This window comes from Carcharodon carcharias, chromosome 3, assembly GCF_017639515.1.
Source record: "Carcharodon carcharias isolate sCarCar2 chromosome 3, sCarCar2.pri, whole genome shotgun sequence".
NCBI classification, from domain to species: Eukaryota; Metazoa; Chordata; class Chondrichthyes; order Lamniformes; family Lamnidae; genus Carcharodon; species Carcharodon carcharias.
In genome coordinates this window covers 215,179,208-215,206,382 of record NC_054469.1, presented here as the reverse complement: position 1 = coordinate 215,206,382, position 27,175 = coordinate 215,179,208, and positions in this window count along the sequence as shown.

Here is a 27,175-nt window from a genome sequence, read left to right as displayed (position 1 = left end):
AGTCCGTCTGGAGGCAGTCTGAAGGATTGTCCCACAGGAGTCAGATTGAAGGATAGTCCTTCAGGAGACAGTCTGAAGGATAGTCCATCTGGAGACAGGCTGAAGGATAGTCCCTCAGGAGACAGTCTGATAGATAGTCCCTCAGGAGACAGTCTAAAGGATTGTATGTCTCTACACAGACTGAAGGATAGCCCATCTGGAGAAAGACTGAAGTATAGCCCATCTGGAGACAGACTGAAGGATAGACCCTTAGGAGACAGACTGAAGGATAGTGCATCTGGAGACACTCTGAAGGGAAGTTCCTTTGGAGACAGAATGAAGGATTTTCTGTCTGGAGACAGACTGAAGGATAGTCCCTCAGGAGATAGTCTGAAGGATAATCCGTCTGGAAACAAACTGAAGGATAGTGCATCTAGAGACAGTCTGAAGGAAAGTTACTTTGGAGACAGACTGAAGGATATCCTGTCTGGAGACAGTCTGAAGGATAGTCCCTCAGGAGGCAGTCTGAAAGATAATCCGAATGGAAACAGACTGAAGGATAGACCCTTAAGAGACAGACTGAAGGATAGACCCTTAGGAGACAGTCTAAAGTTTAGTCTATCTGGAGACAAACAGAGAGATAATGCATCTGGAGACAGTCTGAAGGAAAGTTCTTTTGGAGACAGACTGAAGGATATTCTGTCTGAAGATAGGCTGAAGGAAAGTCCATCTGGAGATAGTCTGAAAGATAGTTGGTCTGGAGATAGACTGTAGGATAGACCTTTAGGAGACAGTCTGAAAGATTGTCCCTCAGCGGACAATCTGAAGGATAGTCTGTCTGGAGACAGATTGAAGGATAGTCCTTCAGGAGACAGTCTGAAGGGTAGCCCCTCAGGAGACAATCTGAAGGATGGACCGTCTGGAGACAGAATGAAGCATAGTCTTTCTGGAGATAGACTGAATGATAGTCCATCTGGAGACAGTCGGAAGGATAGTCCCTCAGGAGCCTGACTGAAGGATAGTCCGTCTGGAGACAGGCTGAAAGATAATCCCTCAGGAGACAGTTTGAAGGATAGCCTATCTGGAGACAGACTGAAGGATAGTCCGTCTGGAGACAGTCTGAAGGATAGTCCGTCTGGAGACAGGCTGAACGATAGATCCTTAGAAGACTGTCTGAAGGATAGTCCCACAGGGGACAGTCTGAAGGGTCGCCCCTCTGGTGACAGTCTGAATGATAGGCTGTCTCGAGAAAGGCTGAAGGCTAATCCATCTGGAGACAGTCTGAAGGATAGTCCGTCTGGAGACAGGCTGAAATATAGACCTTTAGGAGACAGTCTGAAGGAGAGTCCAGCACTAGACAGTCTGAAGGATAGTCCTTCAGGAGACAGTCTGAAGGGTAGCCTCTCAGGAGACAATCTGAAGGGTTGACCGTCTGGAGACAGAATGAAGCATAGTCCTTCTGGAGATAGACTGAATGATAGTCCATCTGGAGACAGTCGGAAGGATAGTCCCTCAGGATTCTGACAGAAGGATAGTCCGTCTGGAGACAGGCTGAAGGATAGTCCCTCAGGAGACAGTTTGAAGAATAGCCTACCTGGAGACAGACTGAAGGATAGTCCGTCTGGAGACAGTCTGAAGGATAGTCCGTCTGGAGACAGGCTGAACGATAGATCCTTAGAAGACTGTCTGAAGGAGAGTCCCACAGGGGACAGTCTGAAGGGTCGCCCCTCTGGTGACAGACTGAATGATAGGTTGTCTCGAGAAAGGCTGAAGGCTAATCCATCTGGAGACAGCCTGAAGGATATTCCGTCTGGAGACAGACTGAAATATAGACCTTCAGGAGACAGTCTGAAGGATTGTATATCTGTACACAGACTGAAGGATAGTCCGTCTGGAGACAGTCTGATGGCTAGTCCACCTGGAGACAAACTGAAAGATAGTCCGTCTGGAGACAGATTGAAGGATATTCCCTCAGGAGACAGTCTAAAGGGTAGCACCTCAGGAGACAGTCTGAAGGATAGTCTCTCAGGAGTCAGACTGAAGGATAGTGTGTCTGGAGTCAAACTGGAGGATACTCTGTCTGCAGACAGACTGAAGGATAGTCCGTCTGGAGGCAGTCTGAAGTATAGTATGTCTGGAGACAGACTGAAGGATAGACCCTTAGGAGACAGATTGAATGATAGTCCTTCAGGAGACAGTCTGAAGGGTACCCCTCAGTAGACAGTCTGAAGGATAGTCCGTCTAGAGACAGAATGAAGGGTTATCCATCTGGAGCCAGTCTGAAGTATATTCTCTCAGGAGTCAGACTGAAGGATTGTTTGTCTGGAGACAAATTGAAGGTTAGTCCGTCTGGTGACAGACTGAAGGATAGCCTGTCTGGAGACAGACTGAAGGATAGTCCGTCTGCAGACAGACTGAAATATAGACCCTTAGGAGACAGCCTGAAGGATAGTCCAGCACTAGACAGTCCGAAGGATAGTCCCTCAGGAGACAGTCTGAAAGATTGTACATCTCTACACAAACTGATGGATAGTCCATCTGGAGAAAGACTAAAGTATAGCCCATCTGGAGACAGACTGAAGGATAGACCCTTAGGAGACAGTCTGAGGGATAGTGCATCTGGAGACAGTCTGAAGGGAAGTTACTTTGGAGACAGACTGAAGGATTTTCTGTCTGAAGACAGATTGAAGGATAATCCCTCAGGAGACAGTCTGAAGGATATTCCGTCTGGAAACAGACTGAAGGATAGTGCATCTGATGACAGTCTGAAGGAAAGTTACTTTGGAGACAGACTGAAGGAAATTCTGTCTGGAGACAGACTGAAGGATAGACCCTTAGGAGACAGTCTAAAGGATAGTCCAGCACTAGACAGTCTGAAGGATAGTCCCTCAGGAGACAGTCTGAAGGATTGTACATCTGTACACAGACTGAAGGATAGTCCGTCTGGAGACAGACTGAAAGATAATACGTCTGGAGACAAATTGAAGGATATTCCCTCAGGAGACAGTCTAAAGAGTAGCCCCTCAGGAGACAGACTGAAGTATAGTCCGTCTGGAGACAGAATGAAGGATCGGCCATCAGGAGACAGTCTGAAGGATAGTCCATCTGGAAACAGATTGAAAGATAGACTTTCTGGAGAAAGATTGAAGGATAGTCCCTCAGGAGACAGACTGAAGCGTAGCCCCTCTGGAGACAGTCTGAAGGATAGGCTGTCTAGAGAGAGGCTGAAGGCTAATCCATCTGGAGACAGTCTGAAGGATAGTCCGTCTGGAAACAGACTGAAGAATAGACCTTAGCAGAGTGTCTGAAGGATAGTCCAGCACTAGACAGTCTGAAGGATAGTCCCTCAGGAGACAGTCTGAAGGATTGTACATCTGTACACTGACTGAAGGATACTCCGTCTGGAGACAGTCTGACAGCTAGTCCATCTGGAGACAGACTGAAAGATAGTCCGTCTGGAGACAAATCGAAGGATATTCCCTCAGGAGACAGTCTAAGGTCTAGCCCCTCAGGAGACAGTCTGAAGGATAGTCCGTCTGGAGACAGAATGAAGGATAGTTCTTCCGGAGACAGTTTGAAGGGTAGACCCTCAGGAGACAGTGTGAATGATAGTCCGTCTGGAGACAGAATGAATGATTGTCCATCTGGAGACAGTCTGAAGGATAGTCTCTCAGGAGTCAGACTGAAGGATAGTTTGTCTGGAGACAAATTGAAGGATAGTCCGTCTGCAGCCAAACTGAAGGATAGCCTGTCTGGAGACAGACTATAGGATAGTCCGTCTGCAGACAGACTGAAGGATAGTCCGTCTGGAGGCAGTCTGAAGGATAGTCCGTCTGGAGACAGACTGAAGGATAGACCCTTAGGAGACAGATTGAAGGATAGTCCTTCAGGAGACAGTCTGAAGGATAGTCCGTCTGGAGACAGGCTGAAGGATAGTCCCTCAGGAGACAGTCTGATAGATAGTCCCTCAGGAGACAGTCTAAAGGATTGTACGTCTCTACACAGACTGAAGGATAGCCCATCTGGAGAAAGACTGAAGTATAGCCCATCTGGAGACAGACTGAAGGATAGACCCTTAGGAGACAGACTGAAGAATAGTGCATCTGGAGACACTCTGAAGGGAAGTTCCTTTGGAGACAGAATGAAGGATTTCTGTCTGGAGACAGACTGAAGGATAGTCCCTCAGGAGATAGTCTGAAGGATAATCCGTCTGGAAACAAACTGAAGGATAGTGCATCTGGAGACAGTCTGAAGGGAAGTTCCTTTGGAGACAGACTGAAGGATATCCTGTCTGGAGACAGTCTGAAGGATAGTCCCTCAGGAGGCAGTCTGAAAGATAATCCGAATGGAAACAGACTGAAGGATAGACCCTTAAGAGACAGACTGAAGGATAGACCCTTAGGAGACAGTCTAAAGTTTAGTCTATCTGGAGACAAACAGAGGGATAATGCATCTGGAGACAGTCTGAAGGAAAGTTCTTTTGGAGACAGACTGAAGGATATTCTGTCTGAAGATAGGCTGAAGGATAGTCCATCTGGAGATAGTCTGAAAGATAGTTGGTCTGGAGATAGACTGTAGGATAGACCTTTAGGAGACAGTCTGAAAGATTGTCCCTCAGCGGACAATCTGAAGGATAGTCTGTCTGGAGACAGATTGAAGGATAGTCCTTCAGGAGACAGTCTGAAGGGTAGCCTCTCAGGAGACAATCTGAAGGATGGACCGTCTGGAGACAGAATGAAGCATAGTCTTTCTGGAGATAGACTGAATGATAGTCCATCTGGAGACAGTCGGAAGGATAGTCCCTCAGGAGTCTGACTGAAGGATAGTCCGTCTGGAGACAGGCTGAAGGATAATCCCTCAGGAGACATTCTGAAGGATAGCCTATCTGGAGACAGACTGAAGGATATTCCGTCTGGAGACAGTCTGAAGGATAGTCCGTCTGGAGACAGGCTGAACGATAGATCCTTAGAAGACTGTCTGAAGGATAGTCCCACAGGGGACAGTCTGAAGGGTCGCCCCTCTGGTGACAGTCTGAATGATAGGCTGTCTCGAGAAAGGCTGAAGGCTAATCCATCTGGAGACAGTCTGAAGGATAGTCCGTCTGGAGACAGGCTGAAATATAGACCTTTAGGAGACAGTCTGAAGGAGAGTCCAGCACTAGACAGTTTGAAGGATAGTCCTTCAGGAGACAGTCTGAAGGATTGTATATCTGTACACAGACTGAAGGATAGTCCGTCTGGAGACCGTCTGATGGCTAGTCCATCTGGAGACAGACTGAAAGATAGTCCGTCTGGAGATAGATTGAAGGATATTCCCTCAGGAGACAGTCTAAAGGGTAGCACCTCAGGAGACAGTCTGAAGGATAGTCTCTCAGGAGTCAGACTGAAGGATAGTGTGTCTGGAGACAAACTGAAGGATACTCTGTCTGCAGACAGACTGAAGGATAGTCCGTCTGGAGGCAGTCTGAAGGATAGCATGTCTGGAGACAGACTGAAGGATAGACTCTTAGGAGACAGATTGAATGATTGTCCTTCAGCAGCCAGTCTGAAGGGTACCCCTCAGTAGCCAGTCTGAAGGATAGTCCGTCTGGAGACAGAATGAAGGGTTTTCCATCTAGAGACAGTCTGAAGTATAGTCTCTCAGGAGTCAGACTGAAGGATTGTTTGTCTGGAGACAAATTGAAGGTTAGTCCGTCTGGTGACAGACTGAAGGATAGCCTGTCTGGAGACAGACTGAAGGATAGTCCGTCTGCAGACAGACTGAAATATAGACCCTTAGGAGACAGTCTGAAGGATAGTCCAGCACTAGACAGTCCGAAGGATAGTCCCTCAGGAGACAGTCTGAAGGATTGTACATCTCTACACAGACTGAAGGATAGTGCATCTGGAGAAAGACTAAAGTATAGCCCATCTGGAGACAGACTGAAGGATAGACCCTTAGGAGACAGTCTGAGGGATAGTGCATCTGGAGACAGTCTGAAGGGAAGTTCCTTTGGAGACAGACTGAAGGATTTTCTGTCTGAAGACAGACCGAAGGATAGTCCCTCAGGAGACAGTCTGAAGGATTTTCCATCTGGAAACAGACTGAAGGATAGTGCATCTGATGACAGTCTGAAGGAAAGTTACTTTGGAGACAGATTGAAGGAAATTCTGTCTGCAGACAGACTGACGGATAGTCCCTCAGGAGACAGTCTGAAGGATAATCCATCTGGAAATATACTGAAGGATAGACCCTTAAGAGACAGACTGAAGGATAGTCTGGAGACAAACAGAGGGATAGTGCATCTGGCGACAGTCTGAAGGGATGTTCCTTTGGAGACAGACTGAAGGATATTCTGTCTGAAGATAGGCTGAATGATAGTCCATCTGGAGATAGTCGGTCTGGAGATAGACTGAAGAATAGACCATTAGGAGACAATCTGAAGGATTGTCCCTCAGGGGACAGTCTGAAGGATAGGCTGTCTAGAGACAGGCTGAAGGCTAATCCATCTGGAGACAGTCTGAAGGATAGTCCATCTGGAGACAGACTGAAAGTTAGACCCTTAGGAGACAGTCTAAAGGATAGTCCAGCACTAGACAGTCTGAAGGATAGTCCCTCAGGAGACAGTCTGAAGGATTGTACATCTGTACACAGACTGAAGGATAGTCCGTCTGGAGACAGACTGAAAGATAGTCCATCTGGAGGCCGTCTGAATGATAGTCTCTCAGGAGTCAGACTGAAGGATAGTTTGTCTGGAGACAGACAGAAGAATAGTCCATCTGCAGACAGACTGAAGGATAATCAGTCCGGAGGCAGTCTGAAGGATAGTCCGTCTGGAGACAGACTGAAGGATAGACCCTTAGGAGACAGATTGAAGGATAGTCCTTCAGGAGACAGTCTGAAGGGTAGCCTCTCAGGAGACAATCTGATGGATGGACCGTCTGGAGACAGAATAAAGCATAGTCCATCTGGAGACAGACTGAATTATAGTCCATCTGGAGACAGTTTGAAGGATAGCACGTCTGGAGATCCTCTGTAACATGGTCCATCTGGAGACAGACTGAACGATCGGCACTTAGGAGACTGTCTGAAGGATTGTCCCTCAGGAGACAGACTGAAGTGTAGCCCCTCTGGAGACAGTCTGAAGGATAGTCCGTCTGCAGACAGACTGAAGGATCGTCCATCTGGAGACATCCTGAAGGCTAGTCTATCTGGGGACAGACTGAATGATTGTCCGTCTGGAGACAGATTGAAGGATATTCCCTCTGGAGAGAGTCTAATTTGTAGCCCCTCAGGAGACAGTCTGAAGAATAGTCCGTCTGGAGACAGACTGAAGGATAATCCGTCTGGAGACAGATTGAAGGATAGTCCTTCAGGAGACAGTCTGAAGGGTATCCCCTCAGGAGACAGACTGAAGGATAGCCTGTCTGGAGACAGAATGAAGGATAGTCCATCTGGCGACAGTCTGAAGGATATTCTCTCAGGAGTCAGACTGAAGGATAGTTTGTCTGGAGACAGACTGAAGTATAGTCTGTCTGGAGACAGGCTGAAGGATAGTCCGTCTGGAGACAGTCTGAAATATAGTCCGTCTGGAGATGGACTGAATGATAGACCCTTAGAAGACAGTCTGAAGGATAGTCCTGCAGTAGACAGTCTGAAGGATAGTCCCTCAGGAGACAGTCTGAAGGATAGTCCGTCTCGAGACAGACTGAAAACTAGACCCTTAGGAGACAGACTGAAGGATAGTGCATCTGGAGACAGTCTGAAGGAAAGTTCCTTTGGAGATAGACTGAAGGATATTCTGTCCGGAGATAGGTTGAAGGATAGTCTGTCTGGAGATAATCTGAAAGATAGTCGGTCTGGAGATAGACTGAAGGATAGACCATTAGGAGACAGTCTGAAGAATTGTCCCTCAGGAGACAGTCTGAAGGATAGTCCCTCAGGATACTGACTGAAGGATAAGTCCATCTGGAGACAGGCTGAAGGATAGTCCATCTGGATACATTCCCCTGGCTGTTAAGTGTTGCGAATTTATGTTTTCCAATTGTCTTTACTTCCTGTCAGCAGAACCAAAAGCGCACACAAAATGTCATGTTTGGGGTTAAGTTCTCCTTTCGGCGTTGCATATCTAATACCATTTCTGGCTGCCCAGCATCTTTATTCTTAACCAAAAACAGATTCTAAATCTTTTTTTGACTGTCACTTGCAATTTCCTCAATAAACTGCTGTTGTGGCCCAGATTTATTATATTCTGCATTTTGGAATTCTATTCACCTTAGTGAGGTCTAAGCATTAGGTATTCTGGACATCACATGTAATGACTATTCAAATATTTTGCCAATGTTCAAACACATTGGGATAATATTGAACTTTGCCACTTGGGCAGTGACCAGGTCTCTTAACATTAGTGAGCACACATGGTTTCTACTCAAGTGATGTCAATGGAGTGAAAAACCAAGCAGTGGCCCACTGTGGATTGTAGTCATCCAGGCAGTGAAGTTAATAATGATCCCCAGTATTAGTCCAATAAAAATTTAGGGTGAAGTTTTATGGTCTGGTGGCAGAGGGAATGGGGCTGTAAAACCTGGCGATCCGTTCAAAATCCCATTGACTTGGGGTAGATTGGAAAATCCCAAAAGCAAGGGGGGCCATAAAGTTCTGTCCTTCATGATCAGGAAGGCAAATGGAATGTCGGTATTTATTGCTTGGGGGCTGGGATATAAATGTTCGAAAGCTTTACTGAGACCACATCTGGAATGCAGTGTGCAGTTTTGGTCTCCTTATTTGAAAAAAAATGTATAATTGTTTCAGAAGCAGTTCAGAGAAGCTTCACATGACTCATTTGTGGGATGAATGGTTTATACAAAGAGTGGTTGAACAGGTTGGGTCTATACTCACTGGATTTTAGACAAGTGAGATGTGATCCTATTGAAAAATATAAGATCCTGAGGGATAAAAGCAAAACACTGCAGATGCTGGAAATCTGAAACAAAAACAAAAATAGCTGGGAAAAACTCAGCCGGTCTGACAGCATCTGTGGAGAGGAAGACAGAGTTTACGTTTCGAGTCCAAACGACTCTTCATCAGAACTGAAGAGAAATAGAAATGAGATGAAATATAAGCTGCTTAAGGGGGGGGTGGGACAGGTGGAGCTGGATAGAGGGCCAGTGATAGACGGAGGCTAAAGGTGTCATAGACAAAAGGGGTGTTGATGGTGGTGATATTATCTAAAGGATGTGCTAATGGGGACATTAAGGGTAGAAAGCAGGATGAGCAGGTGGCAGAAAGCCCTAGTCGGGGTGGGATGGAGGGAAGGGATCGGAATAAAAATAATAATAGAAATTGGTGGAAAAAGAAAAATATATTTTAAAAAAAATCATAATTCTTAGAAAAAAGGGGATCGGAAAGGGGGTGGGGATGGAGGAGAGAGTTCATGCTCTGAAGTTGTTGAACTCAATGTTAAGTCCGGAAGGCTGTAAAGTGCCTAATCGGAAGATGAGGTGGTGGAACAGCACCTCATCTTCCGATTAAAATATATTTATTTTCCCACCTATTTTAATTATTATTTTTAAATTTATTTCCATCCATTGTTTTATCTCCATCTTTTAACCTCTTTCGAACCCTTCCCTCCAACCCCACTAGGGCTATCTGTACCTTGCTCATCCTGCTTTCTACCCTTAATGTCCCCATTAGGGCATCCTTTAGCTAATATCACCACCGTCAATACCCCTTTGTCCTTTTGTCTATGACAGCTTTGGCAATCTCTCCTTTGCCTCCACCTAACACTGGCCCTCTATCCAGCTCTACCTGTCCCACCCCTCTCAAACAGCTTATATTTCTATCTCTCTTCCGTTCTGATGAAGAGTTATACGGACTCAAAACGTTAACTCTATCTTTCTCTCCACAAATGCTGTCAGACCTGCTGAGCAGATCCTGACAGGTTTGATAGGGTGGGTACCAGGATGATCTTTCCTCTCATGGGGGAGACTCGAACCAAGGGGAACAGTTTAAAAATAAGAGGTTTATCATTTAAGAGATGAGGAGAATTTTTTCCTTTCATGGGGTTGATGAAATGTACAATTTGGTGTGTGGAAGGACTATTGGGGGGCAGACAGGGAAGTGGAGCTAAGACCACAACCAGATCAGCCATGATTGTAATGAATGATTGAGCAGGCTCAAAGGGGCGAATGGCCTACTCCTGTCCCCAAGCACTATTTTCCTATAGTCCCAAACTCAAAACTCTTCACAAGATCTATTTGAAAGGGTAAACATGTGATTAGAATTGTGGAGAAACTGAAATATTTGATGACAGTTGAAGAGAGATTGAAGTGTGACTTGACATCTCACTGTGCAGCCATGAGTCAGAGGCTGGTGCACTCACCCCTGAGTTAGTGAGTTCAAGACCCACACCAGAGACATAACAAAAATATATCTAACACTCCAGTGCACTACTGGGGTAGTGCTGCATTGCCAGAGCGTCAGTACTGAGGGAGCGCTGCATTGCCAGAGTGTCAGTACTAAGGGAGTGCTGCACTGTCAGACGGTCAGTACTGAGGGAGTGCTGCATTGCTGGAGTATCAGTACTGAGGGAGTACTGCACTGTCGGAGGGTCAGTACTGAGGGAGTGCTGCACCATCAGAGGGTCAGTATTGAGGGAGTATTGCATTGCCAGAGCGTCAGTACTGAGGGAGTTCTGCATTGCCGGAGTGTCAGTACTAAGGGAGTGCTGCACTGTCAGAGGGTCAGTACTGAGGGATCATTACTCTGTTGTAAGGTCAGTACTGAGGGAGTGCTGCACTGTCATTGGGGCAGTACTTCTTTTTAATTAATTCATAGGATGTGGATATCATGCCAACATCTATTCCTACTCTTATTCTTCTTGGAGAAGATGGTGATGAGCCACCTTCTTGAACTGCCATTGTCCAAATGGTGTAGATATAGCCACAGCACTGTAAGGGAGATTGTTATGGGATTTAGACCCAGCAACAGTGAACGATGGTGATATGGTTCCAAGTTGAAATGGTGAGTGATTATGAGGGGAACTGTGATCCCATTCATCTGTTGCCCTTGTATTTCTATGTGGTGAAGGTCATGGGTTTAGGCCAGTATTGTTGCTGTACTGGAACAGCTTGGCTAGGGGCACAGCAGGTTCTGGAGCACACATCTTCAGTATTATTGCCAGAATGTTGTCAGGGCCCATAGCCTTTGCAGTATCCAGTGCCATCAGCAGTTTTTTGATATCACAAGGAGTGAATCGAATTGGCTGAAAGCTGACATCTGTGATGCTGGGGACCTCAGGAGGAGGCCTGTTTCTGGTGACAAGGCCATCACACTTCAATGAATTTCTGTTCGAGTTTCTTTCCCCGTGGCAAATGGATTACATGGGTACGTGTCCAAGCTGAGGTGTGTATCCAGAATTCTCTGTTTTATTTTGAGTTAAAAGTATATTTCAAAGTATAACCACCTTGTAACGTTCAGTATTCAGAACGATATTAATGTCAATCTTCATCATTCTCCATGTATTTTGGATACTGTAATGTACCTGGTGTGGCCTCTCTCCCTGGTACTGATTGGAGTTGGGTATCATGACTCATACACAAACAAACCAACAGATACCATTGCGATACACCGTACTAAAATGCAGCATTGTGGATGAGGAATGCATTTACACCAGCAAGTTTCATCGACCTCAGAAGAGTGGCCACAAGTATTCTTAAAGGAAATAAATCTTCTTCTAAGATAACGGACAAATACAGCTCAAAGTTCTTTTGAAGACAATTGAAAGTTCGAAAAGTTGCCTTTAATGAATATACACAGGTAAAATACAGTCAGTGCTGAAAATCTGAAATATAAACACAAAATGCTGAAAAAACTCAGCAAGTTGGTCAATATCTGTGAAGAGAGAAACCACATTAACATTTCAGGTCAGTGAACTCTCCTCAATAATGCTTTCCTGCCTCAAATATGTGCTCAGTCAACTGCAAGGAAATGTTTGGCTCCAGTTTGCCCCAGCTGATTTTGAAACCTTCTGACTGATTGGGTGGACTGATATTTAACAAGCTCCAGTTAAAAGTTAAATGGGCTGAAGGATTCCTGACAATCTGTCACATGCCTTGGAAAGCTGATGGTTGGAATGTTTGAATTCTCACCGGTGCCAATTTTTGGATTTCCAAGTTAACTGTATCGGAGTTGAAACCTCTTTTAATTCCTCACTAGGCTGGTGATGTTCGGGGGCTGTGACTCTGGCTCTGGACTGGAGACTGGTGCAATGGGAGTGTTGATATGTACCAATCTACGGGTGGGTCAAAGATGGGACCAGTGGGAGGGGCAAGGACAGGGAATTGCATGTGCCCCAAAAATTGGCAAAAAATTGTTTAAAACATTGCAGATCAATCCCCTTGGGTTTGAAGTCAGTAGGAAGCTTAACTTATAACAATCTACCGCTGTTCACTATGCATGCCTGTCAACCGAGAAAGTTCATTCTCTAGAGTCTAAGATGTAAAACCAAATGAGGAAATGACATCAAACTGTGAAATGGTTAAGTGAGCGAAAGAAAAACATTTCAGCATGATGAAAAGATTGAGTCACTGAACATTTTGAAGATGTTTTCCGTTTCCCACCACAGAATTGGATTTTTGTTTCACTTTGTCGAGTTTGATTGATAACTTCTGTGGATAATAACTCAAGTTAGCACCAGGCATTACTACCACTGGCAAGTCATTATTTCCAGGTACAAACAATGGTCCTGCATGTGATCATTGCATCTTCAACACTAATGAGTTAAATATATATATATATAATATATGTGTGTGTGTATACGTCATTAAACCAACAAATAAACAAGACATTTCTTTCAATAGAGTGCAACTTAGCAACCCTTGCATTTCAATCCATTACACTCATTACATTCAGTGAAAACAAAGCTGTTTCTCACGGGAATCATATCTACGATATCCTTACAAGTCAAATCTTATCCAAGAGTCATAACAAATGCACTGACGTTTACCTTACTGATAATTCAGTAATTTGAGTGACTATGTTGCTGATAACAAATATCCCTAGCTATCAGACTTTGTTGTGTGCGTTGTGTTAAAGTACATGTTGTGCATACTGTGTTAGAGTACATGTTGTGCACGTTGTGCGTGTTGTGTTAAAGTATTCGTTGTGTGCGCTGTGTTTGAGTACATGTGAAGTATCTGAAGCTTACTCTGCACCAGCTTTGACTTTTCCTGCCCTGAGCACCTTTGAGAAGAAATTGATGTGTTTCGCACACCGCTATTGGACATGAAATGTGCTTGGCGGGGTATGGGGGAGTGAATTTTGAGCAGTGGCGTCCTGTTCCCGATCACTTTTGGAAGTTTTCTGACTATTTTTTTTCCCTTTCCCAAATCAGCCTGACTTAATGTCCTTAAAGAGACTAATGGCAGATGTTAACATGCAGGCAAGAGGAGCTGGTGTGTAGTCCCGGCTTCCCAGAGATACCCCATGCTGTGAGTCTGGCCTTATCCCTCCTCTTTAATGCCCCTTCCCCCTGGGCTCACTGACAGCTGACTCTGAGCCCCAACAGCCAATTGCAATGGAATGACCATCTGGCGCTTGCTACTCACTGGACTGAGTCAGACCTGAGGCTCTGCTTAGGTCTCAGTGAGCCTCAGACTGACAGCTTTGTGTCCATTTCTGCCACTGAGCCAATTTCTTGCCATGATGCTGAAAATTCCTGTATGGAAAATCTCAGCAAGGTGTGCTGAGACAGAGGGAAGTCTCACATCATTCACGCTTCTTTTGGCTAAGCCAACAAGGGCGGACATTATAGCAGGAATTTGCTGGGTGAATAGGAAAACACCCACAGAAAGATGAAGCGTTGTTGTCGCTCCTGTGACAGATCACCTTGTCAGGTCTGGCCTCAGTTAGCCACTATCGATGGAAAGTCTCATCTTCCAGTTTATCTAAAGTTGTCAGCTTTGCTTTAAAACCTGCTGTGCAACTAAAACCTCACTTCATGTTTCTACACTTTTGAAATTTAGAGAACTAATCTTAAAATCTTCATGGATTATGAGAGGCGACTTTACGAGGTGCAGCTTTTTTTATTCATCCACGGGGATATGGGCTTCGCTGGCTGGGCCAGCATTTATTGCCCATCCCTAATTGCCCTTGAGAAGGTGGTAATGAGCTGCCTTCTTGAGCCGCTGCAGTCCATGTGGTGTAGGTACACCCACAGTGCTGTTAGGGAGGGAGTTCCAGGATTTTGACCCTGTGACAGTGAAGGAACGGCGATATATTTCCAAGTCAGGATGGTGGGTGACTTGGAGGGGAACGTCCAGGTGGTGGTGTTCCCATCTATCTGCTGCCCTTGTCCTTCTAGATGGTAGTGGTTGTGGGTTTGGAAGGTGCTGTCGAAGGATCCTTGGTGAATTCCTGCAGTGCATCTTGTAGATGGTACACACACTGCTGCTACTGTGCGTCGTGGTGGAGGGAGTGAATGCTTGTGGATGTGGTGCCAATCAAGCAGGCTGCTTTGTCCTGGATGGTGTCAAGCTTTGTTGTCAAGTGTTCTTAGAGCTGCACTTACCCAGGCAAGTGGAGAGTATTCCATCACACTCCTGACTTGTGCCTTGTAGATGGTGGACAGGCTTTGGGGAGTCAGGATGTGAGTTACTTATCGCAGGATTCCAGTTTTTGACCTGCTCTTGTAACCACAGTGTTTATATGGCTAGTCCAGTTCAGTTTCTGGTCAATGGTAATCCCCCGGATGTTGTTAGTAGGGGATTCAGTGAGGGCAATGCCATTGAACATCAAGGGGTGATGGTTAGATTCTCTCTTGTTGGAGATAGACATTGCCTGACACTTGTGTGGCGTGAATGTTACTTGCCACTTGGCAGCCCAAGCCTGAGTATTGCCCAGGTCTTGCTGCATTTGGACATGGACTGCTTCAGTGTCTGAGGAGTCATGAATGATACTGAACATTGTGCAATCATCAGCGAACATCCCCACTTCTGACCTTATAATAGAAGGAAGATCTTTGATGAAGCAGCTGAAGATGGTTGGCTCGAGGACACTACCCTGTGGAACTCCTGCAGTGATGTGCTGGAAATGAGATGATTGACCTCCAATGACCACAACCCTTTTCATTTGTGCTAGGTATGACTCCAACCAGTGGAGAGCTTTCCCCTGATTCCCTTTGACTCCAGTTTTGCTAGGGCTCCTTGATACCACTCGGTCAAATGTGGCCTTGATATCAAGGGCAGTCACTCTCACCTCACCTCTGGAGTTCAGCTCTTTTGTCTATGTTGGGACCAAGACTGTAATGAGGTCAAGAGCTGAGTGACCCTGGCATCATCTGTTGTTCTTTGCAAAATGCATCCTGCTGCTCTCAGATTTTCCCAACTGGAAGTTCCCCTCCAAGACACTCACTATCCTGACTTGGAAATATATCGTCGTTCCTTCACTGTCACGGGGTCAAAACCCTCCCTAACAGCACTGTGGGTGTACCTACACCACATGGACTGCAGCGGTTCAAGAAGGCAGCTCACCACCACCTTCTCAAGGGCAATTAGGGATGGGCAATAAATGCTGGCCCAGCCAGCGGCACCCACATCCCATGAATGAATTTTTAAAAAGCTGGGCTGGATTTTATGGCTCACTGCAACAATATATGAGCAACAACAAGGACGTTGTGGGACTTCCACACCTTACTGAGAGGAAGTCCCACCTTTGAACCAATCTAATTGGTTGGCAGCTCTTGAGAACAGGCCCCAGAGCTCAGTAGCAGGGCAACCCAGGACTGCAGACAGGCCCAGGGTGAAGGCCCCAATGGCTCCCAGACTCAAGTAAGTCAGGAGGATTGGACGGGGAGGGATCAGGTACCTTAAGGGAGGGCTGCGAGGGGGTTGGAGGTGTGGATTTTGCTGTGCAGGCGGGGAGGAAGGAAGAGGGGTACCATCTTCAGGGGTGCCCTCAATGCACAACGATGGTACCCCACTTCCTTCCTGCCTTTTTACAAAAAGCTTTGTTAAAGAAAGGGCTGCCCAGACCCCACCTGCCTGCCCAAGCCAACTGTGTTAGGGGCGTCAGCAGTGATCAACCGGCTTGTAAACAAGAGGCAATGACCTTTATTTATTTATTTATTTATTTGGAGGGTGGGTTGCTGATTTTGGCACCTGCCCATCACCCCCACCCCTGCAATATGACTGACAACTGCAGTGAAATGTTTGTGGGCTTGTCACCCCTCAGATTGTATGTGTCCCCCTCCCCCAAAAACACACAGAGCAGGTGGGTGGGGGTGGGGAGCGGTCCAGCTAGTAGCAGTATTGTTACAATCCTTGTCCAGATCCTGGGCCATGGAGGAGACCTGGTTGGGGATCAGTAATATTTTGTTTAAAGTGGATAAAGGTTGAGATCCCAGACGTCTGCTTTTGGAGTAAAGCAACAAGATTTTGAACAGACAAAAACAAAATGTATTGCACAAGTTCAGAAAGATAACACAACTTACAAGATATATCTGATACTCTAATATTCAGAATGAACTTGAGGTGCAAGTGAATTAACAGGCAAACTGCTCGAACACAGCTCACAACAGAGCAAAGGGAAAATGCAACAAAGACAGAGCCCTTGATTTCTGTAGAACCCATCCAGATGTCAGCATTCACTGCGAGTTACACAATCTCTTTAAACTCTGTCTTCTTCACAAGGGATTCCAACTCCCACAAAGCCGCTCCGACTCCGACTCTGCTTTAACGACTGCTCCCTTCCAGTGTTTGCCCCTCAGGGCTTCTCCCTAGCGCCAGCTGCCTGGATACTGCTCACCACAACACCTCTGCTGCCTGGAGCCTCTCCTCCCTGCTTCTGAACACACTCAGTCAGCTGGGATTTCTTAAGCCCCAACTCTTGGCTGCAGCGAGCTCTCAATGGCTGACCAAACTTCTTCGAAGCTGAACTCTCTCAACCACACGAAACGAGCAAATGGCCGCTTGGACTTCATATGAGCCACAACTGCTCATATTTACCAAATGGCTCCCAGGACTAACAGCAGCTCTCTAGCTCCATGGAGCTGGTGACATAGAACCATAGAAAAGTTACGGTCCAGAAAGAGGCCATTCAGCCCATTGTGTCTGCACCAGCCAAAAAGTGAAAAAGAAATTAGCCGCTCATTTTAATCCCGCTTTCCATCACCTGGTGCATACTGCTGCAGGTTACAGCACTTCAGATGTAGATCCAGGTACCTTTTAAAATGAGTTGAGCATTTCAGCCTCAACCACCAACTTAGGCAGTGAATTCAAACACCCAACAACCTCTGGGTGAAAAGATTTTTCCTCACGTCCCATCTAATCCTTCTACCAATCACCTTCAATCCTGCCCCCTGGTAATTTGCCCCTCAGCTAATGGAAACAAGTCTTTCCTGTCTACCCTATCTAGGCCCCTCCTCTTCTTTACCTGCTCATGACTAATTGGCTGACTATAATTGACTGACCCTTGAACTGATGTGGGGAACCTATCAATGCACTCACAGTGGGAACCACTCTTGTTACTAGGCAGGAATCAATGTACCAGCTTTGGAACATGCTGCATCTTATATGCTGCAAGCTTGGCCTAAATAGCCAAGTGGTTATGGTACTGGGCTTGCAACCCCAAGCTCAAGAGTTCAAATCTCACAATGGCAAACTATGAAATAATGTAACTTCATCTGAATAAGAACAGATGGAAACATGTTTATTTGAAAGAGTTACATCCTTTGGCTTGGCCTAAATAGCCAAGTGGTTATGGTACTGGGTTTGTAACCCCAAGATCAAGAGTTCAAATCTCACAATGGCAAACTATGAAACAATGTGACTTCATCTGAAACAGATAGAAACAGGTTTTTGCTTGGCCTAAATAGCCAAGTGGTTATGGTACTGGGTTTGTAACCCTGAGATCGAGAGTTCAAATCTCACAATGGCAAAACTATGAAACAATGTAACTTCATCTGAAACAGATGGAAACAGGTTTGTACTCGAAAGAGTTACATGCTGCAAGCTTGGCCTAAATAGCCAAGTGGTTATGGTACTGGGTTTATAACCCTAAGATCAAAAGTTCAAATCTCACAATGGCAAACTATGAAACAATGTAACTTCATCTGAAACAGATGGAAACAGGTTTACTCAAAAAGAGTATCAAGAGTTCAAATCTCATAATGGCAAACTATGAAACAATGTAACTTCATCTGAATAGGAACAGATGGAAACATATTTTAAGCTTGGCCTAAATAGCCAAGTGGTTATGGTACTGGGCTTGCAACCCCAAGCTCAAGAGTTCAAATCTCACAATGGCAAACTATGAAATAATGTAACTTCATCTGAATAAGAACAGATGGAAACATGTTTATTGCTTGGCCTAAATAGCCAAGTGGTTATGGTACTGGGTTTGTAACCCCAAGATCAAGAGTTCAAATCTCACAATGGCAAACTATGAAACAATGTAACTTCATCTGAAACAGATGGAAACAGCTTTACTCAAAAGAGTATCAAGAGTTCAAATCTCACACAAAAACAGAATTACCTGGAAAAACTCAGCAGGTCTGGCAGCATCGGCGGAGAAGAAAAGAGTTGACGTTTCGAGTCCTCATGACCCTTCGACAGAACTTGAGTTCGAGTCCAGGAAAGAGCTGAAATATAAGCTGGTTTAAGGTGTGTGTGTGGGGGGCGGAGAGATAGAGAGACAGAGAGGTGGAGGGGGTTGGTGTGGTTGTAGCGACAAACAAGCAGTGATAGAAGCAGATCATCAAAAGATGTCAACAACAATAGTACAATAGAACACATAGGTGTTAAAGTTAAAGTTGGTGATATTATCTAAACGAATGTGCTAATTAAGAATGGATGGTAGGGCACTCAAGGTATATCTCTAGTGGGTTTTTTTTTTATTTTATATAATGGAAATAGGTGGGAAAAGGAAAATCTTTATAATTTATTGGGAAAAAAAAAGAAGGGGGAAACAGAAAGGGGGTGGGGATGGGGGAGGGGACTCACGACCTAAAGTTGTTGAATTCAATATTCAGTCCGGAAGGCTGTAAAGTCCCTAGTCGGAAGATGAGGTGTTGTTCCTCCAGTTTGCGTTGGGCTTCACTGGAACAATGCAGCAAGCCAAGGACAGACATGTGGGCAAGAGAGCAGGGTGGAGTGTTAAAATGGCAAGCGACAGGGAGGTTTGGGTCATTCTTGCGGACAGACCGCAGGTGTTCTGCAAAGCGGTCGCCCAGTTTACGTTTGGTCTCTCCAATGTAGAGGAGACCACATTGGGAGCAACGAATGCAGTAGACTAAGTTGGGGGAAATGCAAGTGAAATGCTGCTTCACTTGAAAGGAGTGTTTGGGTCCTTGGACGGTGAGGAGAGAGGAAGTGAAGGGGCAGGTGTTGCATCTTTTGCGTGGGCAAGGGGTTGTGCCATAGGAGGGGGTTGAGGAGTAGGGGGTGATGGAGGAGTGGACCAGGGTGTCCCGGAGGGAGCGATCCCTACGGAATGCCGATAAGGGGGGTGAAGGGAAGATGTGTTTGGTAGTGGCATCATGCTGGAGTTGGCGGAAATGGCGGAGGATGATCCTTTGAATGCGGAGGCTGGTGGGGTGATAAGTGAGGACAAGGGGGACCCTATCATGTTTCTGGGAGGGAGGAGAAGGAGTGAGGGCGGATGCGCGGGAGATGGGCCGGACACGGTTGAGGGCCCTGTCAACGACCGTGGGTGGAAAACCTCGGTTAAGGAAGAAGGAGGACATGTCAGAGGAACTGTTTTTGAATGTAGCATCATCGGAACAGATGCGACGGAGGCGAAGGAACTGAGAGAATGGGATGGAGTCCTTACAGGAAGTGGGGTGTGAGGAGCTGTAGTCGAGATAGCTGTGGGTGTCGGTGGGTTTGTAATGGATATTGGTGGACAGTCTATCACCAGAGATTGAGACAGAGAGGTCAAGGAAGGGAAGGGAAGTGTCAGAGATGGACCACGTGAAAATGATGGAGGGGTGGAGATTGGAAGCAAAATTAATAAATTTTTCCAAGTCCTGACGAGAGCATGAAGCAGCACCGAAATAATCATCGATGTACCGGAGAAAGAGTTGTGGAAGGGGGCCGGAGTAGGACTGCAACAAGTAATTTTCCACATACCCCATAAAGAGACAGGCATAGCTGGGGCCCATGCGGGTACCCATAGCCACACCTTTTATTTGGAGGAAGTGAGAGGAGTTGAAGGAGAAATTGTTCAGCGTGAGAACAAGTTCAGCCAGACGGAGGAGAGTAGTGGTGGATGGGGATTGTTCGGGCCTCTGTTCGAGGAAGAAGCTAAGGGCCCTCAGACCATCCTGGTGGGGGATGGAGGTGTAGAGGGATTGGACGTCCATGGTGAAGAGGAAGCGGTAGGGGCCAGGGAACTGGAAATTGTTGATGTGACGTAAGGTGTCAGAGGAATCACGGATGTAGGTGGGAAGGGACTGGACAAGGGGAGAGAGAAGGGAGTCAAGATAACGAGAAATGAGTTCTGTGGGGCAGGAGCAAGCTGAGACGATCGGTCTACCGGGGCAGTTCTGTTTGTGGATTTTGGGTAGGAGATAGAAGCGGGCCGTCCGAGGTTGGGCAACTATCAGGTTGGAAGCTGTGGGAGGGAGATCCCCAGAGGAGATGAGGTCAGTGACAGTCCTGGAAACAATGGCTTGATGTTCAGTGGTGGGGTCATGGTCCAGGGAGAGGTAGGAGGAAGTGTCTGCGAGTTGACGCTCAGCCTCCGCGTGGTAGAGGTCAGTGCGCCAGACAACAACAGCACCACCCTTGTCAGCGGGTTTGATGACAATGTCAGGGTTGGACCTGAGAGAATGGAGTGCAGTAAGTTCAGAGAGAGACAGGTTAGAATGGGTGAGAGGAGCAGAGAAATTGAGACGACTAATGTCGCGCCGACAGTTCTCAATGAAAAGATCGAGAGAAGGTAAGAATCCAGAGGGAGGGGTCCAGGTGGAGGGAGAATATTGAAGATGGGTAAAAGGATCCGTTGAACTGGGAGAGGACTCCTGCCCAAAGAAGTGAGCCCGGAGACGAAGACGGCGGAAGAAGAGTTCAGTATCATGCCGAGCCCGAAATTCATTGAGGTGAGGGCGTAAGGGTATGAAACTAAGTCCTTTGCTGAGCACTGAACGTTCAGCATCGGAGAGGGGAAGGTCAGGGGGTATAGTGAATACACGGCTGGGGTTGGGATTGGAAGATGGGGTGGGGACGGAGGGACAGGCAGGGGTGGAGGGTCCTAGATGGGTGTTGGTGTCGATGAGGTGTTGGAGCTTGCGTTCCTTAGCACTTGAGAGAAAGAGAAAAAGTTTCTTGTTGAGGCGTCGGATGAGCCGAAGGATAAAATGAAACTGGGGGCACGGGCAGCTTTGAAAAAGGGTACGGGTTCATTGAGAACTGTCGGCGCGACATTAGTCGTCTCAATTTCTCTGCTCCTCTCACCCATTCTAACCTGTCTCTCTCTGAACTTACTGCACTCCATTCTCTCAGGTCCAACCCTGACATTGTCATCAAACCCGCTGACAAGGGTGGTGCTGTTGTTGTCTGGCGCACTGACCTCTACCACGCGGAGGCTGAGCGTCAACTCGCAGACACTTCCTCCTACCTCTCCCTGGACCATGACCCCACCACTGAACATCAAGCCATTGTTTCCAGGACTGTCACTGACCTCATCTCCTCTGGGGATCTCCCTCCCACAGCTTCCAACCTGATAGTTGCCCAACCTCGGACGGCCCGCTTCTATCTCCTACCCAAAATCCACAAACAGAACTGCCCCGGTAGACCGATCATCTCAGCTTGCTCCTGCCCCACAGAACTCATTTCTCGTTATCTTGACTCCCTTCTCTCTCCCCTTGTCCAGTCCCTTCCCACCTACATCCGTGATTCCTCTGACACCTTACGTCACATCAACAATTTCCAGTTCCCTGGCCCCTACCGCTTCCTCTTCACCATGGACGTCCAATCCCTCTACACCTCCATCCCCCACCAGGATGGTCTGAGGGCCCTTAGCTTCTTCCTCGAACAGAGGCCCGAACAATCCCCATCCACCACTACTCTCCTCCGTCTGGCTGAACTTGTTCTCACGCTGAACAATTTCTCCTTCAACTCCTCTCACTTCCTCCAAATAAAAGGTGTGGCTATGGGTACCCGCATGGGCCCCAGCTATGCCTGTCTCTTTATGGGGTATGTGGAACATTCCTTGTTGCAGTCCTACTCCGGCCCCCTTCCACAACTCTTTCTCCGGTACATCGATGATTATTTCGGTGCTGCTTCATGCTCTCGTCAGGACTTGGAAAAATTTATTAATTTTGCTTCCAATCTCCACCCCTCCATCATTTTCACGTGGTCCATCTCTGACACTTCCCTTCCCTTCCTTGACCTCTCTGTCTCAATCTCTGGTGATAGACTGTCCACCAATATCCATTACAAACCCACCGACACCCACAGCTATCTCGACTACAGCTCCTCACACCCCACTTCCTGTAAGGACTCCATCCCATTCTCTCAGTTCCTTCGCCTCCGTCGCATCTGTTCCGATGATGCTACATTCAAAAACAGTTCCTCTGACATGTCCTCCTTCTTCCTTAACCGAGGTTTTCCACCCACGGTCGTTGACAGGGCCCTCAACCGTGTCCGGCCCATCTCCCGCGCATCCGCCCTCACTCCTTCTCCTCCCTCCCAGAAACATGATAGGGTCCCCCTTGTCCTCACTTATCACCCCACCAGCCTCCGCATTCAAAGGATCATCCTCCGCCATTTCCGCCAACTCCAGCATGATGCCACTACCAAACACATCTTCCCTTCACCCCCCTTATCGGCATTCCGTAGGGATCGCTCCCTCCGGGACACCCTGGTCCACTCCTCCATCACCCCCTACTCCTCAACCCCCTCCTATGGCACAACCCCTTGCCCACGCAAAAGATGCAACACCTGCCCCTTCACTTCCTCTCTCCTCACCGTCCAAGGACCCAAACACTCCTTTCAAGTGAAGCAGCATTTCACTTGCATTTCCCCCAACTTAGTCTACTGCATTCGTTGCTCCCAATGTGGTCTCCTCTACATTGGAGAGACCAAACGTAAACTGGGCGACCGCTTTGCAGAACACCTGCGGTCTGTCCGCAAGAATGACCCAAACCTCCCTGTCGCTTGCCATTTTAACACTCCACCCTGCTCTCTTGCCCACATGTCTGTCCTTGGCTTGCTGCATTGTTCCAGTGAAGCCCAACGCAAACTGGAGGAACAACACCTCATCTTCCGACTAGGGACTTTACAGCCTTCCGGACTGAATATTGAATTCAACAACTTTAGGTCGTGAGTCCCCTCCCCCATCCCCACCCCCTTTCTGTTTCCCCCTTCTTTTTTTTTTCCAATAAATTATAAAGATTTTCCTTTTCCCACCTATTTCCATTATATAAAATAAAAAAAAACCCACTAGAGCTATACCTTGAGTGCCCTACCATCCATTCTTAATTAGCACATTCGTTTACATAATATCACCAACTTTAACTTTAACACCTATGTGTTCTATTGTACTATTGTCGTTGACATCTTTTGATGATCTGCTTCTATCACTGCTTGTTTGTCGCTACAACCACACCAACCCCCCTCCACCTCTCTGTCTCTCTATCTCTCCGCCCCCCACACACACACCTTAAACCAGCTTATATTTCAGCTCTTTCCTGGACTCGAACTCAAGTTCTGTCGAAGGGTCTTGAGGACTCGAAACGTCAACTCTTTTCTTCTCCGCCGATGCTGCCAGACCTGCTGAGTTTTTCCAGGTAATTCTGTTTTTGTTTTGGATTTCCAGCATCCGCAGTTTTTTTGTTTTTAGTTCAAATCTCACAATGGGAAACAATGTGACTTCATCTGAAACAGATGGGAATGGGTTTGTACTCGAAAGAGTTACATGCTGCAATCTCCACAAGGTCACACAGACAAAATGAGCCAAACTGCTAACAGCAGGAAAACTGTAATTAGTTTAAAGTGTTTGGGGAATCTCTAATTTTTTTAAATGTAAATGAGTTAAGAGTTTGTGTCACTTGAAGGGGGCCAATTGTAATTTTTGGATAATAAAAAATATTAGTCCATGTGACCTGGTGATCCTTGAAGCAGCACCAATAGGAATTAATTAAAAAAAACAAGTGCTGCATGGCATAAACACAGGTCCAAAGAGGAAACAGGAGAGCTGCCTGTGGCAAATTGGCTAAGTCCTTGAGGAAAAGGGACTGGAATTCTATTTGGAAAGACAATGTGGATGAAACTGGGAGCATGGGTGGGGTGGGGGGGTTTCCTGCTAATACCATGAGATAGTCTTTGCTGTTTCTACTATTCCATGTAAAATTTATCACTCATATGGATTGTAATTTGCCTATTTGTTCATGTTTAATTTATGTTGATTCTGATTCATGTCAAAGTAAAATTACAAAAATGAAATCTTGTCCAGTAATTCTTCATTTTGGGGCCATTCAGTAAAGAGCATATGAACATAGGAATTAGGAGCAGAAGTAGGCCATTCAGCCCCTCAAGCCTGCTCCACCATTTGATAAGAGTATAGCTTATTTGATTGTGGCCTCAACTCTACTTTCTTGTCTACCCCCTGATACCCTTTGACTTCCTTGCCAATCAAGAATGTCTGAATATATGAATTAGGAGCAGGAGTAGGCCATTCAACCCCTTGAGCCTGCTTAGATATTTTGGATTACAGATCCCCATGGGAATCATTATAATATCTTGTATAATAACTACTCCAACCGAATGATAATGAATAGCTGACTGCAAAGCTCTTCACACCTTTACTTCTCATATGTAATAATTTCTTATACCCAGTAAAAGAAAATAAACACTTTTACCAGATTTAAAACCCCTGTAAAGGTGTAGCCCCTCCAGGATCATCGCCAGGTAGCTGTGGATTTTTTAAAAATAAAATAAACTTACCTCCTCTGGCCCCTCACTATCCACATCCTCAAATCAGGAATTTCCACCTTGCCTGGGGAGGGCTGTCAATCTCTAAGTGCCAGAGGGTCTCCCATCGCGCGCACCACCACCCTCCCCCCCCAACCCCCCCACTGTAGGGAACCTGCCGCAGTTACTGTCAATCTCTAAGTGCCAGAGGGTCTCCCATCGCGCACACCACCACCCTCCCCCCCCCAACCCCCCCACTGTAGGGAACCTGCCGCAGTTACTGTCAATCTCTAAGTGCCAGAGGGTCTCCCATCGCGCGCACCACCACCCTCCCCCCCCAACCCCCCCACTGTAGGGAACCTGCCGCAGTTACTGTCAATCTCTAAGTGCCAGAGGGTCTCCCATCGCGCACACCACCACCCTCCCCCCCCCAACCCCCCCACTGTAGGGAACCTGCCGCAGTTACTGTCAATCTCTAAGTGCCAGAGGGTCTCCCATCGCGCGCACCACCACCCTCCCCCCCCAACCCCCCCACTGTAGGGAACCTGCCGCAGTTACTGTCAATCTCTAAGTGCCAGAGGGTCTCCCATCGCGCGCACCACCACCCCCCCCCCCAACCCCCCCACTGTAGGGAACCTGCCGCAGTTACTGTCAATCTCTAAGTGCCAGAGGGTCTCCCATCGCGCGCACCACCACCCTCCCCCCCCAACCCCCCCACTGTAGGGAACCTGCCGCAGTTACTGATTGAACAGCAAGCACAGGCCCTGGCGTTTCCTTGGCTGGAGCATGGAAAATTGTGGTGGGCACAGCTAATGTATGCCGGGTGGGCTTGGGACCCAAAACTAGCCCCCACGTCTGGCTCTCAACCCCTGATTAACCAAGAAATTATTGGAGCTTGTAACAAAGGAAATGTAATAATTGTGTGGGACTTTAATCTTCATATAGACTGGGCCAATCAAAATGGCAAGGGTGGTCTAGAAGATGAGTTTGGCAAATGCTTTTCATGTGCTTCCTGTTGCAATACATTATGAAACCAATTAGGGATAAAGCTACCTTAGATATAGTATTTCATAATGAGATAGGGTTAATTAGTAATGTCATAGTAAAAGATCCACTGGGAAATAGTGATCATAATATCATCAAATTCCATGTTAAATTTGAAAGTGACAGTTAACTCACAAACAAGAATCTTAAACTTGAAGTCAATTACATAGTTATGAGGAGGGAATTGGCTAAGGTTAATTTGAAAAATAGACTAAAAGGTATGGAGGTAAATAAACAATGGGAAACATTGAAAGAAACAATTCAGAATCTTCAACAAAAATACATTCCATAGGAAAATGAAAACTCCATACGAAAGACATATCAATGGCTTACTCAGGAAGTTAAAGATAGTATTAGAAGTATTAGATTAAAGAGAAAAGGCTTGCAATGTTGCAAAGGATAGTGGAAAGTCTGAGGATTGGGAATGGTTTAGAAACCAGCAAAGGGCCACCAAAAAATTGATAAAAGAGAAAAATACAATATGAGTGTAAAATAACAAAAGAGATTATAAAAGCTCTTACAACCTGTTTTACAAGTGTATAAAAGGAAGAGAGTAGTTAAAGTAAACTTTGCTCCCTTAGAAGCAGAGGCAGAATAAATTATCATGGGGAATGAGGAAATTGTAGTATTCAACAATTATTTTGTGTCTGTCTTCACAGTAGTAGATATAAGTTACATACCAGAAATAGATGATACACTTAGGGCTAATAGGAGTGACAAAGTTAATGTAATTAATATCTGCAGAGAAAAAGTGCTGGAAAACTCAAGGGACCAAATTTAGACAAATCCCCGGTGCCTGGTTGCTTTCATCCCAGGGTTCCAAAGGAGATAATTGCAGAGATAATGGTTGTGCTACTTATGATTTTGCAAAATTCCTTAGATTTGGCATCAGATTGAAAGTTGGCAAATGTAACAGAGGGCAGGATTTTCGGGTTGTCAGGTGGGCATGGTGGGTGGGCCCAGGAGCAGCCGGGAAATGCTCTGCTGCCTGTGATTGGCCCCTGACTGGAATTTCACACTGCCTGGCCAATGAACAGCCAGCGAGCATGAAAGGTGCATTGAGAAGCTCAGAGCTGTCAGGGTGGGGGGTGGGGGGTGGGAGGAGGGCGAGTGCAAAAACCTAGGTGTGCACGGGGGGAGGGCGCACTGAAAGCATCCTGAATGCAGGGAGCTGAAGAATTGTAAAAACCAAAATAAATATTTTGAAAATGTGAGAAAAATGTCCCCACATGGGACTCACTCACATGAACATAAACATAATA